Source organism: Ambystoma mexicanum, chromosome 1p, assembly GCF_040938575.1.
Source record: "Ambystoma mexicanum isolate Mex_15411 chromosome 1p, UKY_AmexF1_1, whole genome shotgun sequence".
NCBI classification, from domain to species: domain Eukaryota; kingdom Metazoa; phylum Chordata; class Amphibia; order Caudata; family Ambystomatidae; genus Ambystoma; species Ambystoma mexicanum.
Genome location: NC_090921.1, coordinates 594605666 through 594621044, shown reverse-complemented (window position 1 = coordinate 594621044; position 15379 = coordinate 594605666). Strand labels below are relative to the sequence as shown.

The window sequence follows — 15379 nt, the reverse complement described above, 5'->3', positions numbered from 1 at the left end:
ATCTACTGCAAGTGCGTCGTGAATTTTCGAAGGGTTTCTCAACACACCTTCACAAGCTGATACCGCAGCATACCCCTTAACTGTTTCCAGGGATGGGTCACACAATAGCGACTGTGCATGCAACATAGAGCTAAAAGAAATGTGTTAAATATTAAGTTCCAAGAAGAGTTACAAGCAATGATACACTGTTGCAACTCTACTTGTGCTGATCTTAACCAGTTGTTACCAGCTGCTATTCCTCAAGACATATTCACTTTATTACAATAGTCGAGTAAGTGGACATTACGAGTAGCCCTGGAATATAGGAGTTTACCGATAGACTGCTCCATACCTCTGTAGAAATCTGGCCCTGAAGGATGGATGCGACAAAAATTAGTTTGTGTAAGCAAATCAAAGGTGCAGATACAGCCGATTAACTTGAGAGGATTAAACAATGCTTTATCATTAATTCGGGATCCTCAGTGCAGCACAAAATGCGCAGTCGCGGTCTCTGCATTCGCAATGGGTTTGCAGCACAAAAACTGCAGAGGGTATTAAAGGAGTACTTATTGTTTGGGAAGGCAAGAATTTGATTTGAGGTTTTATTAAATATGCAGCATTTTCATGAAAAGGGAGGGCCAAAAACAGATACTACAGAGACTAGACCGATTGTGATGCAAATCAGATAATGCCTTCATAGGCAGGGCAGGACACCTGGCAGGACCCACACAATGGGGACGAGGGAGGAATACATGAAGAGGAATTCTCCTCAATGTGGGACAAGAGGAGTTCATGATAAACTAATGTCAAACGTGTACAGTGATCATTATAATTATTTTACGATATTTGGTCACTGGAAGTCTGGAATCCCGAATCAGCATCCTCAGACACCTCAGATGCATTGCTCATTTTCACAATCATGTCTATGACCTCCACCACCTGCCTCACTCAATACGCAATAGAACAGCCAGGGGGCTAGTGATACTTTAGCATGATTGATTCTGCTTGTATGTTTTTATATGATTTTGTATGTATGTGGTTGTGAAAGATGTCTTATTGTAGTTGGAAATCAAAACACACATGAAAAAATAAAGATTCTGCTTGCTCCTTCTGCTCCTTATGTAAAATGTGCTGTTAGTGAGAAAATTTGTCATGTTTGGTACATACTGGAGCATCACACTCAAGTATGTGTTGAGGTGAGGGAGTGGTAAACGAGGAGGGTATTGGAGGAGTAACACTTCTATGTTGCAACTAGGACTGTTGGACCAAGTTCCTCTGCAATTATGGTCTATGCATGCAGACAAAGATGGATGCATATTGAATGTGCTATTCTGAACCCGGCCACAATTCTTCCCTGTATTTCACAATACCCCATGTGTGCTCTTTCTTAAGCTGAATGTCTGGACTGGCCTAACATTTATTAAGTCTCACCGTTTGGCTCTCTTATCAATTCAGAAACTGAACAGTCTGTTGTGTGCAGTCTTTCAGGTCTACGTGCTAGACCCTGGCTGGCCAATCTTCTTTTAGTGTCCCGCTAGTCTCCTGTGGTGACTCGTTGGACCCAGGGTCTATGCCCTCAGCTCTTCATTTCTCTCTCGCAGTTCTACCTCTTAGTCTGGTCCCTTGTTATTCATTCTCCTCTTATTTTTATCATGCTACTGTTGCATACAGGGTTCTTTGCCTGTATAGCTATTTTTCCCTTTTGTTCCTTTGTGGATGTTGTGTGCTACTACTGCTTGTCATGACGGCTTACTTCTCATCTCCTTTAGATTGAGGCATGCTCCTGTCCTGTATAGCGCCCCATGTCCCAGAGCGGAGAAGGTGTAGCAGGTAGCACTCTATCTGAGCGGTCTGCCTTCCTCCTCAGCTTGTTGGGGCCAGGCGGCTTCCACAGCAAGCAGTGGACCCCTTAGCCACCCCCCAACCTGGTCACCACTCGCACGGGGGGTGTCAGCAGGCCTGCCGCCGGTGGTGTGATCCCCTAAGTCAATCCACATCCCGGAGCTCTCCTGGGCACCAAGCACGAGGCCTACCACTGTTGCATCGTTTATTTTGTTGGACGCCCAGCACCCGCACGTATCCAGCCCCCGTCATCCCTGTGGACCACGATCACCTTCCCACACCGGAAGGGAGGGGAGAGACACAGGCCATCTTCCTCCTCACCTCCCCACATCGGTCGCCATCTGGAGCCCTGCCAATGCTGCCGATCTGCCTCCAGAGGGGGGTTTTCAGGCCCCGATTTGGTCTCCTGACATCAATGGCACACCAGGGGAGGCCAGATGTTCAATTTCGGGATGATGGGCTCGTTTAATCCGGTGGGGACATCATCTCCACGCCGGAGCTCAGGGCTACGCCATCTGTACTGGACGGCTATATTTTTGGTTGGGGTTTAAGGTTTTTAAGGTCAAACTTGCAGAGTAGGGTAACGTTAATAGGTTAAACCAGAATATCAATATGAGTTAGTATAATTTAGCTTTATTAAAAGAGAAAGAAAATGTCAGGTAACTGCTGCGGCTTGTGCCTCATTATCTCTTGTGAAGGTAGACATTGTCTGCGTGCTCTGCTAAAAATCTCCTAAGCGGCACCCAAAGGGAAGCTGGGCAAGAGCACAGCATAGAGGGAACGTTGGGGACCATGATATCTTCCCCTTACCACCCCGTACCCATAATCTGCTAGCTTGGGGAGGTACCAGACTCCTTTGGTCCACCAAATCGAGGTTCCACTAGTGAGGCAGGGGACATTTTCTCAATGGTGGGATGGTGTCCCACGGTTATAGGGAAAATACATATATTTGTTAAGGGCAATACATGTACTGCAGTAACACAGCATTGCCAATGCCAAGGACCTGGTCACCATGTATTTTAGAGCCATCTAAAAGTAAGGGATGATTTTCTTGATCACGAGCAATTGGTAGTGTGGTTTTTTGGAATCTTGTTTAGTTTGTGGGATACAGGAAAGGTGTTTGATGAAAAGGATTATTTGACGTTTAGCTTTCGGATTGGCGGAAAAGAGTAACAAGGGTGTTCTTCAGGGGCCTGTCCACCTGAAAAAAGAAAGATATGCGGTCTGGAATCTCGAAGCAGATGATTGTCTTTTTCTCGTCTTTTAGAAACAGATTGTTGTCTATTGTCCAGTCTTGCAAGCTTTATAGGAAGAAGGGTTGTGACAAAATGACTACTGTTCTACAGGAGTACAGGGAAGAGTACTGTCCAATCTGCCTACTCAGCCCCAAACTACTGCTAAACAAATCATTAATGTGAAACAGGCACAGACAGCAAGGTTATGTTATGTTACGTTACTGTACTTGTAGAGCGCACGGTCGCCCAGGGGCATCATGGCGCTAGAGAGGAGAGCTGCATGAAAGGAGGAGAAGCCAAAAAAAAAGTGGGGAGCTAAAACAGAATGGCCTTAAGTGCTCTTCTAAAACCAAGGTGGTTAGGAACAGTCCTTAATACCATGGGGAGATTGTTCCAAAGTTTAGCAGCTACTATGGAGAAGGCCCTGCCGCCGACCCTCACACGATTGAATCTTGGAACAGCAAGAAGATTAGCAGTGGAGGACGTAGATCGCGTTCAGGGAGGTAGCGGGAGAATTTAGTCTGCAGGAACTCAGCTACTTGACTGTGAATAGCCCGGGGGACAATACACAGAGACTTGAAGTGGACACGCTGGCCCGCCGGGAGCCGGTGAAGTTGGCGGAGCACTGGAGAGATATGAGCTCCATAGGGAGTGCCTGTGGCTAGCCTGGCCGCCAGATTCTATATGCGCTGAAGCCACTGTATTAGACCGCTGTATTAGACCAATCGGCTGCAGTAGTCCAAACGTGAAAGTACCAATGCAGCCACTACAGGAGGGCGAATGGCTTCCGGTATCATGGTTAAGACCCTCTTCAAAACCCTGATCTGATGGTGGGCGGCTTGGCACACAGCTGTCACTTGGTTAGACGTAGAGAGAGAGGAAGAGAGAATAACACCCAGGTTTTTCACTTTGCTTACTAGACTTGGAAGGGGACCTACAGAAATGGGCCAAAAAGCAGAAGTCCAGAGTGAGGGATCCGTGGGACAACCCACCACCAATACCTCAGTTTTGTCACCGTTGAGTTTAAGCCAGTTCTGATCCATCCAATCACCAACGGCCCTCAGACAGTCATGGAGGTATGACGACACCTCCACTCGATCTTGATCTAGCCGGATCAAAATTTGAGTGTCGTCAGCATAGGACTAACAGTTGAGGCCGTGGGAATGGATGAGGCAGACCAGTGCCCAAATATAGATGTTAAACAGGATTGGGGAGAGTGAGGAGCCCTGTAGGACACCGTAGGTGAGAGCAGGATGAAGAAAGAAAAGGGGGCATAGCAAGAGTTTGTGTGCGGACTGAGAGAAAAGAAGTGAACCATGCAAGGACTTGACCGGATATCCCGATCTGTGCCAAGCGTGACAGCAGGATGGGGTGGTCAACCGTGTCAAATGCGGCTGACAGATCTAGCAGAATCAGAGCACCAACCCCACCTAAGTCAACTAGCCAGTACATGTCGTCCTGCACGGAAACCAGTACACTTTCTGTACCTCTCCCTGGTCTAAAGCCTGCCTGTGAAGGATTGAAAATCTTAGATGTTTCCAGGAAAGAGGATAGAAGGGGAGAAGGGGAGTGATAAGAGATTCCAAACGTTTGGACAGGAAAGGAAGCAGAGAGATAGGGCAAAAATTAGCTGGGACCGTGGGGTCAAGTGAGGGCTTCTTGAGAAGGGGGATAACCCTTGCAGATTTCAACTCCAAAAAGAACCTGTCCTGATTGGCAGGAATTATTAATAGCCAAAGTAATATCTGCCAATAGGTCTGGGGCGATCTTCTTCATAATAGTAGCAGGAATAGCTTCCTCGGAGGAGGACGATTTAATTCATAAGATAACCGATAGGACCTCTGTCTCAGTAAACAGAGGAAAGTCAACCAATTGGCCGTGGGATCAATGGTGGGTGCAGATAATGACTTGATGGCCTCCGGAGTCACTATCGCTGGAGATTTCGAAATATTTGGGCGGATCGCTTCAAGGTACAACTCCTTTGCACCTTTTGGTAATAAAATATATCTTCAGGAGGGGTGTGAGCTGATAACAGTAACAACCCAAACAGCTTTCGTATAATGGATCCAAAACAAAAGAATGTGCAATCAAGTTTCTATAAAAATGCAGGCACTTAATTAAAAAAAAAAAATCAAAAGCAGCTAAGAAAAATAACAACATTTTTCAAAAAAACTCCCCCCTGTAAAAGAAACAAGACAATGCAGAAGTTTGCTATAAAAGGACACTATGGATTAATAAGCATGGGTGCTCAGTCAAGAGACTTGGCCCAAATGACAATAGTCAGGGGTATTGTATTTTGAAGGCGTGTAAGGGGGCTTACAAGTCACTATGGCCCAAAATGAGGGCAAGGTGGACAGGGCCTCTTCACAGTACTCTTTGGTGCTGGGCCGTGCCGAGCTGGGCTCATAGCTGCGGGCGAGCTGATGTCGAGATGTTCGAATCAATGCAATGCCACTGGTGGTCGGAGTTTAGTCAGTTCGAAGGTGCCGACTCCTGCTGGGTCAAATCTGCATTTGAAATGGTCAAGATGATGGCTTGCAATGATTCAGGGTGCCAGGTGAGGTGGTGGCAAGACAATTGCTCTGCTGGTACGAGTCAGCACTTGGCATGGGCAAAATGATGGCTTCCAGCAATGGAGTCAGTGCTGGAGTCAGCTACCTGATCGGGTTGAGGCTAGTGGGTTAGCTTCAATGGGCCGGGCTGGGCGCAAGCAAGTGATTTGAAATTGGGTAGAGTGCCAAAACCAGCAAGGAAGGTCCTGTGGTGGCTCCAAGGGTGTAGAGCCGTGCTGGTCCGGATCAAAGCTGTCTCAAGGTAACAAACAATTATTCCAGTTGCTTCTGAAGTTTTGGGTTTCTGGGAGGCCCAATCCAAGGTCTCCAGGACAAGGGGAGTCCTTCAGTTCTGCAATTACACTCCATGAAGTTAGATGGAACCCACCGGGGGTCCTTCACCTCCAGTGAACAGGATCCGGTTTGCAGTGCAACTCACAGAGACGCCTTGGTCCACAGCAGTTCAGACACACTGTTCCCCGGGGATGGTTAAGGGTCTGATCTCCTCTGCCCTGGATGCCTTGTGTCTTCATGTCCCTGGCAGAGGGGTTTGGAGTAGACTGTACTCCAACAGAGGTCTAGTGAATCCTCCTGGTGTCGAGTCCAAAGAAGGAGGGAGTATACCTCCTGCTTATAAAGGCAAAATGTCACAGGTGACTGGTCCAAAGCATGCCTCCTGTAAGAGGACCAATCCAAGTTGTTGTGAAAAGTGCCATTTGCCTTCACACATCATATCCAGAGTGCCTTGGAAATGGGAGGAGCAGGGAGGGGGGCAGGAAGTAGTAGAGAGCCTTAGCATGATAGTGAAACCTGTCTCTCAGCAGCCTCCCCCTCTCACCCAGCTACTCCAACTCTGCTCCTTCCCATGTCTACGGCTCCAGTGGTCAACACCCTGATGAGTGTGAGTTTGTTAAGCGAGTGCTACCTTTGAAGCACAAACTCCCAGAAGATCTCTTGTGCCCTTGGAGGAAGGGGTTAGCCTTCTTTTGGGGGAATCAAAGAGGCAGCATGCGGACCATTGTTCCACGTGGTAGTTGTGGAGACATCCAGGCAAGACGGCTAACACACATTGCCCTGTCAAAGCTGGATCCTGCTCACAGAGCTGACACAACAATGATATAAACTTTCTGTGGCTGTATAAATTGTGTTATCCTAGCAGCCACCATGTTACAAACAGGCACGGATTACATTTAAAGCCACCATATCACAAACAGGTGTGGCTTTTATTTCAAGTTTAGCGTGCCATCAGGCTGACTAGGTTACACAATTATTATAATTTGCAGCAGAGGTGCAGACATTTAAAAAGTAACCCCGTTCTGTTGTCAATTTGTGTTTCATCAGCTGTCATGCATGCACATGTGGCCGTTGAACCTGTCCTGCACCATAACAGAGCTGGTGCTGTAGGCGTCAGTAGACGTGGTATAGCAAAGGCACATCATTCGAGCTTGGAGCATTTATGAAAGTGGGGTCTGATCAGCAGACCTCCCTTTTAGAAACAGATTTATCTCGACCATTTTAAATATAAAACGCGCAGGCTATCCTACCCTCACCAGAGGTTATTCTGTCACAAGGCAATACAGTTATTTCACATGTCTGTGCAGGAAACGCAGCAGCATCTACGTGTCAAAAGCGTAGATTTGAAACAAGCTCATAAAGGATTCAAATGGGTTCTGCCATAAGCATTTAATGCCATGTGGAGATGTTGTAGCCCGGAAGCACTCCACATGGCAACAGACTAGGTGGAGACATGAAACTGCCATTTTGTACAGGCGTAGAATGGTCTCTGGGGCCGTCCGACATACAGCCAATCACATTACCATCTAGGCCCATGTGATTGTATAATCTTTGAATAAAATGGTTAAGTCTGACAGCACCATAGGCTAACAGGGATATTAGTATATTCTCTCTGATGTAGCAGGATTCAGTGCTCCTCGGTTATGAGTTAGGTGCCTTAATAATCTCCAGTACCCAAGCAACCTTGTTCTATCATATCCCCAAAGGTAGCCTGCTGTGGACACTTAAATGGCTCTGAAAGAGTCCCAGAGATATGGTATCAAAACAAGTGGAAAGCTGTGGACTTCCAGGAGGGAAGGCCATGCCAGCCACACACATTTCCTACATCTGCAGCCAACTAGACCGGAAATGCTATACTCTAACAGACCATGGGATGCCTATGAACAAACTACTCCGAGGTGTCTTTGCCAAACCCATAGAAAGCAGATTCGCACACAGGAATATGGTACCTAAGTCTTAGCACTCAATGGCATCACAGGATATGCATGTGCCTCTCCCTCAAATTATACCTCCATTACCTTTTTCCTACAAGCCATGCACATGCAGGGTGGCCACCAAAAGTGCCAGAAGGGTGTTATACAACCCCACTTTCATTATACTACATTTACCTTAAGACAGCGTTATATCACTTGAATTTGGAGTGCTGGCCACAGTTGAGTGTGCCTATGAAAGGCCTCCCCCTGGTCTCCGGTGGCATTTTTCCAACCTAGAACATCATTGAAAGAAGACCATCAGCTACCACAGATCTGACCTCATGTTACAGAATAGTTCTGAGCGGTCAGACACTTCAGTATTCTTGAGTGAAGTGGAGCACAGTGCTGCTTAAAGTCAAACCTAAAGAGTTCATTTTTGGGGCATATTTTGTTTTTATGCTTTTGCAAACTAGTACACAGCACCTGTGTGCAAGTGACAAATTTAGTTTCTGGTTGCAACTAGTGTGCAGCAACCACGTGCAGTTGGAATACAGAAAGCAAAAACATGGGTTCCCAATTTTTGGGATGCATCGTTTTTTTTTTTTTTTTTTTAAAGGAACATTTAACTTGTAGATGTGCACATGGCATGTATGGGCGCATCGGGTGCTCTCAAGAATAAGGTAACCTTGCACAGTAAATGCAGTGGTATCTTTGCTCGGCAAGTTAAACACTGAACCAGTAATATACGTCAGAGATAGAAGCACATTTGCTGAATGCGAGTTATTAGTCTGACCATGCCTAAAGAAGAGATTTCATCTCCAGATCTTAAACTACTAATAATAAAGATCTAAAATACATACTTTGCAATAGGACGTAGGAGATGTGGCCCAACAGCTGGGCAGGTTGCAAACAAGCCTGCTGCTCCTCCCATCAACTTATTGGAGACTGGACCCCATCTCCATTCCAAGTCTCCTCCCTTGGGAACACCCTGATGCAAATCATGCCTACTACAATACTGCTAACAGGCCCTGAATAATAATGTGAGCATGGTGCAAAATTTGCACTCGCCACTGGCTAATGATTATTTTACTCTCGTGAGTAAGAAATGGTGGGCTGTGTGCATGTATATAGTTGAGGCGACAAGTAACTTTTTTTATTGCTTGGCTAGTAGCTTGCAATTGGAATTTTTGAAACCATTTCAAATACGTGTGAAAACATCTAGTCTCAACCCTCATAAGTCACTCTACGTGGTTCCATGCATGTTGTTCTAGCATACTGTCTTTGATATACTTTATCTCCCCACTTGCAAACTGTTTTCTCAATAATGCTTCTAACACGCATCGGACACCCCTGTCTAAATTGGTTCATTTTCAAAAGGGGATTATTGGCAGTTTGTATAGTCGACAATATTTTAGATACACATTGTTCCGCCCCATGGCCAGGCCTAAGCTGCGTTAGCGACTGTATCAGATGCATCATTGCTACAAGGCGTCTAGAGCTCAGCATGTGAAATATTTGACGTAGCGAATGATCTGTGTAAGCTATTTTCAAACACTCGCAAGCATCCTGGCAGGTGTCATCAATTTTATGCTCCGAGCACCATCTGTGAAAGTGTTGTTTTAAACACGTTTTCACAACAATGGCCGTAAAACCTTGGATGGCCAAGATTTCGACCCAGGTCACAGCCGGTATAATGATCATTTTTTACGCTATCCGTTTCCATTAGTGAAACAAAGGACTTACACAGGACATTTTCAGAAGACACTGAGTTTTCAATTTGGTTTGAACAGCAAACACAGTAAATATTGATAGTCTCTGCTACAAACTGGTTGTCCTCAACGCCGTACACTTTATCGGTTAAAGGCTGTAAACAAGACAAATATGCATAGTTTTAATTACAGTTACTTCTTACGCCCTACAAAACACAATTGCTTGCATTAAAATGTACGCACTGGGTAACAGGCCATCCAGAAACAGAGGCGCTTTGTCCCCTCCCCTCTGTTTTTTCTGATGGTGCTGTGGGGCATAAGCAGTCTTTGGCATCCTCGCTGCATCCGCCTGCAAAACCATAGACTCATACCCACCGTCTTCAGAACCGCTTTGACTAATGTTGGCCGCCCCATTATCGTGTCGTCGCCATTCCCAGATTAGCCACTTTTATGAACACATGCTCCTTAATGTTTTGAATGCAATCTCCAACAGACTCCCCCAACAGTAAGCACCGGCTCGCTGTTAACCGAAAGTGTAGCCATGTTCTTACAAAGCTCGCCGGTTTCGCAATCCGCCAACACGTCCTGAACAATCTCCAGATCATCATTATCCATAAAACAATATGGAATAGAACTATCCTCGGACCCCCTGGGGGTGTTTTCCTCTCTTCGTAACTGTAGCTGTTCATAGTTGCCATTTTCTGAATAGCCCTTGGTTAGCTGAAAGAGCGCTGTGTTTTCCACCGGTCGGAAAAAGCTCTATAACCGGGATATAAAGCCCACCCCAACGCCATCATAGCCTTCAGCCGGCCCTTTCAATCAAATTTATATCACACTTATCACCCCACTTTATATATAAAATGTTTATATAAACCTTATTACACATCTTTTCAAATGTCTGCCTATTTCATATACAAATATAAAGTTATATAAACCTTATTACAAATCTTATCATATGAATCGACTTTACATCAACATAATGTCGAATATATATAACGCTGATATAAAATTATTAAAGTTCTTATCAGCTATAGTCCAGCTATATATAAAATCTTTTATCAAGGCGTGACATCATTTAGCACCCCTAGATTTATATTCATAAAACTCTTATCACAACGTGACGTCACTCAATCTGCCAAGCTTTACATTCCATCTCTATCAAACTCTCACACACGCAGCACCGTCCACTCCAGCGTCATCAACGCGTCACCACAACCCCAACACTCGCAGTCTACCGCTTCACAAACTCACTTCGCCCTCTGCCAAGCCACAGTGCACACACGCGCTCCCATTTTATACATATATGATATAAAAATGATATCATTTTGATATAAAATTTATATCAAAATCATATAAATTTCATAGTCCCTTGACATCAAACTGTATCAAAACACACCAACCCTTGATATCAAAATACAGATTTGATATAAAATAGATATCATCTTTGATATACATTCTATATCGAATTGATATTAAAAAAAACATATCAATAAGGCGGGACTAAGACCAGAAGCAGGGGACATCCTCACCTGTCAAAATTTAACATGGTACAAAAAGGTGGCCCCTTTAACTACTCACATGCTTATAAGCATTAACTCCACGTCCCTCTTCCTTGTCCCAGTATTGAACTCTGAGAGGCTCTGCCTCCTTTTAGGAACCCTTTTCCAAGCCTTTATTCTGTTGGGTCTGCCCCCTCCTCTGGAGGTATAACCACCCTCTTCCCATGATGCACCAGTTGGTTTCTGTTCCTAACAGAACTACTAGACAAGCCTCCTTTCTGTGCGGACTCGGAGGGCAACTGTTGGTGGCCATTGTCCGTTGGGTCTTCCTGCATGGCTTTGTGACATCCATGGACTTGAGGATGCCTGCTGGCTCCCCTGAGGGGCGTCAGGACCCAGCGGATTTGAGTTTAAGACTGCGGGCAAGCTGAGGAGGTCCGGTGTGCTCGGCTCACTGTCCTGGCCCTGGGATGGGTGTTGCCTACAGCTGAGTGTGCAGGCTCGGCACCGCCTGAAGAACCGAGGACTCTGGGATGTCTCTCCCAGGGCAGGTGCCGTGCCCGCACCTTAGAGCAAGGTGCACAATGGGGAGTACATATTATGCTGCGACGTACCAATGCGTCGGGTCGCATACGTGCGCTTGCCGAGTGACTTCTGGGCTTCGTCTGGCAGACTGCGTTGGGTAAACACACGCAGTTGCTCGCCTATTTCTGGGCGGCAGCAATCTCATGTTGCATGTCCGCGGATATGACCAGGGTGTCTAGTGGTTTTCTGGCAATGGGATGTGCAGAAGGGGTTGGCGCTTCCGGACATTAACGGGGGGGGGGGGCGGGGAAGGGGTTCTGAACAGCACGAGTACTTATGAGCTGCAGGTCAATTTTAAATTGACGATGACATACGTGCCTACACAATTGATCTGGAAAAGAAAGTGCTGATCAGATTGAGGGGTCTCGGCATGGTTGGATCGCATAGGACCAACCTGAAGCTTCCTGCTAACTGCAACAGGACGTTTCTCCACTACCTCTGGGAAGACGAGATATCCTTGGCAGAACCTACTATGTCAACCGTCAATATAGGACAACACAGTGGCCTTCTTCCTCCCACTGCTGTGTGGGGCAGAAGATGTCCAGGAAGGGGTCATGCTCCTCCTTTACAAAACAGTACATTGTAGCTGTTGCAGAGGCACATGTCTTCAGGTAAAGTCCTCCTTTTGCGGACCACTGGTGTCTGCATTGCTCAAGGAGTGGAATATATTTGAGCTGTCCCTCCCCTTCCTCTTCCACTCAGCCTTCTATGGGCTGCTCTCTTCCTCTTCTTCCCGCTCGTCTTTCACCTCGGAATGGGAGGACCTGCAGGAGAAAGATTGGGCAGGTTTGGAGCACATTGCCTTGCCTCCGTTCCTGGCGGAGTTGTGCCCGCCCTAGGCAGATATCTCCAGGATGCCGTTCTCTGTGGTGGTGGTTAAAGTCTTGGCCTGCCTGGTTGACCGGTCATCTGGGTCTGCGGACAGGAAACCTTTCTGACTCAATATACTGGATGGTGGACATGCTACAGTCATCGTAGGAGCTGCTGTCTCTGGCTTAGGCGGTGGGGATTGGGGATGTGAAGGTTCCCAATAGTCTATGGTGCTACGACTCTCGTTCAGGGACATATGCTGTGTGGCGATGCTTGGATGGCACATGCAGATGAGTTGTGGTAGGGATCCGCCCCTGGCTCCCTGAGTTTATGGTCCTTTGGAAGGTGTGTCCGGAGGAAATCTGGCTAAAAGGCCTTTACGGGGTGGCCGGAGCCCTGCCTGATGGTTATTGATCCTGACATGTTCTGTCAGTTAGAGTGCTTTGGATGCTATGGGGAGAGGGCTTTCCTACAGTTTCTTCCTGATGCCCATTACCGGGACACAACCAGTTGGTTGCAGTCCTCCGGGTCCTGTTAGGCCTTGTATGGGACTGGACGTTCATGAGGGTGACTCCGCTAGTGTACGGTATACTGTCTTTTCATCGAACAAACATCCGTAGACTCTTTTTCCATCGAAATATATTGAAATACCTTTCCATTGAAATGGATATTAATTGAATATTTTTTCATTGAATTTCGCTGGGAAAGCATTTCAAGCAATACATTTCAAACAACTTTAAACTTTTAAATATAACTTAATGTATGGATGTTTGGGTGGGGGAAAAGCGTTCCGATTTGAAAACGTGGTTTGGGGGGCATTTGAGGGACCCCCCCCAATAAAAAATAAACACCACACACGTTAGAGGGAGCTGACAGTGCTGAAATCGATCCAATACAGTTACAATATATTTCAGCACTGGACAGCTCCGTCTGTCTTGTGTAGTATTAACAAGCTATTTCAGTACTGTGGACTTATTTTATTGGGGTATATGGGAGGAGGCCCCCCCCATTAAAAAATGAAACAAAAGTGTCAAGTGCACTCGCTGACACTATACAAGTTAGAGGGAGCTGTCCAGTGCTGGTTTAGATTGTTACTTTTTGTACTTGACTTCAGCACTGGACAGCTCCCATAACGTTATAACGTTATGCATGTTTCAGCGACTTTCCATGCAAAAAAAGGTAAAGTCTTTATATAATGAAACTCTATTTGATGAAAGGTTTTCGATGTATAAACACTTTATGTATGACAATTCAGTAAAACATCTTTCAATAAAAAGGATTTGATGTAACATCACCTCAATGTACATCTTTCGATGGAAAGACATGTAACCCTAGTGTACATTCCGGGCTCTCTTCGGGGGGACTGGCTTGTGTGAACAGGTCTCCATGACAACTGCTGTGTCATCTCTATTCTCAGGACTCCCCTGTGCTTCCTGAGAGTTGCGGTGGGAGGACAGGGGGTATGTTTCCCACTCTGGGCCTGTCATTCGCCCATGTGTCAACCCCCCCCAGAGTCTTCACGTGCATGTTGCCCCTCTGGGAGCGTACCTTCATGAAGGGGTCCATCGCTTGGACTGGGAGATGGTCGGGCCCAAGGTCTGGATGGCGGTCCTGCTAGGCCTTTGGAGGGTTGCCGTCTCAGACTACCTAGGGATTCCGATCAGCTCATGGTTCCCCCTCGGCCACTTGGTTCATGGGTGCCCATTTAGGTATAATGGCTGGGATGTACACCTTCCTCTGGACAGGACCCTCTGGCTGCGATACTTGCTGCTCTACTTTCTCCGCAGCTGCTGGCGAAGGACGCTGTGGTCAACTGGGCTTTGCGCATTTGCTGTCCTGTGGTTCGTGCTTCCTCTGTGGCCTTTTGTGCGGCACCTTCTCCATACATGGCTTCTGTCATCAGAGGTGCAGCTTCTGAAGGTCCAGTCTCAGGCTCTCTCCGGAAGTTCCACACTGTGGTTCCTCCCTATTACATTTGCTGTTGGTGTGATCTTGAATCCTGTTGTCGGCTCTTTGTGCTACAAGTTCCGGTGCCCAGCGTGAGGAGGGACGACGCTTCTGGGTCAGACCTGCCTTGGTCTAGGTCCTGGGACAAAAGGCGAAGCTCCTCCGTTTGGATGGAACTTGTGGCAATGGGCAGGGTATGGGTGACCTTCCGGTGCATGGTTCAGGACCGAGCAGTTGTACATGCAGCGTGTGCTACCACTCCGGCGTTGGATTCGTTATGGACCCAGTCACTGGGGGGACTTGGTTACATCTGTTGGGTGCAGGACAACGGATCGTCTGTCTTCTCTGCAGATGTTCCATTTCTGGAGTGTGGACGTTATGAACACAGGCAGTCTCAGCGGGGTCTTTCCGACAGTAGATGGGATGCCCCTCTGACAGTCATTGATTTTTCATAGCCTACAGGAGGTTTGTGGGTTCCTAGATGGCCCGGTTTGCTCTCCCCTCCACCGGAACGCTGATATTTCCCAATTTTGCTCCAGATGTGTGCGCATGGGGAGTGGTTGCTTTGCTGATGGTTTGGCCTGAGGCTCGAGATCTACATTTCCCCTTGCTTTTCCCTATTCCTCGAGTGCAGTGGAGTATCAAGAGTCAAGTTGCAATTATATTTGTGGTGCTTTCTGGGCCAGGAGGCATTGGATTCCAGTACGGCTTGTGCTGCAGTTGGCGCCCCCATGGGTGTTTCCCAGGTGGCAGTCCCCTCTGCTGGACACCTCGATCTTCCAGCCTCCTATTCATGGGGTGTTTGGATGTTGCAGGGAGGGGGCTGTAAAGACTCGGTCAAACCTTTCAGGTTGCAGAGGTGTTCCAGTGGGCTGGTCAGTCCTCTCTGCTGTGGCTGTGTGACCATCACTGGGCTATCTTTGTGGCATGGTGCGGCAGGGGATGTCTTCTGGCACTGGATTTTGGGTCTGGGTTATTCCGCAGTTCCGGCTGGACAGGGTGCTGTGGTTCCTC

At 47.0% G+C, this 15379-nt stretch overlaps 1 protein-coding gene across 4 annotated transcripts in view; it reads right to left on the bottom strand.

The window, feature by feature from the left end:
* LOC138576293 (zinc finger protein 414-like) overlaps positions 1-15379 on the bottom strand; it is a 659544-nt gene that overhangs the window by 628417 nt on the left and 15748 nt on the right. Inside the window, exon 1 of one of the 4 annotated variants that reach the window (XM_069649547.1) lies at positions 8011-8085. The exons of the other annotated variants lie outside the window; for them this stretch is intronic. The gene's annotated coding sequence lies outside the window, so the exon portion shown is untranslated. Of the gene's footprint in view, positions 1-8010; positions 8086-15379 lie in introns of those variants that run through there. 4 annotated transcript variants of the gene reach the window in all.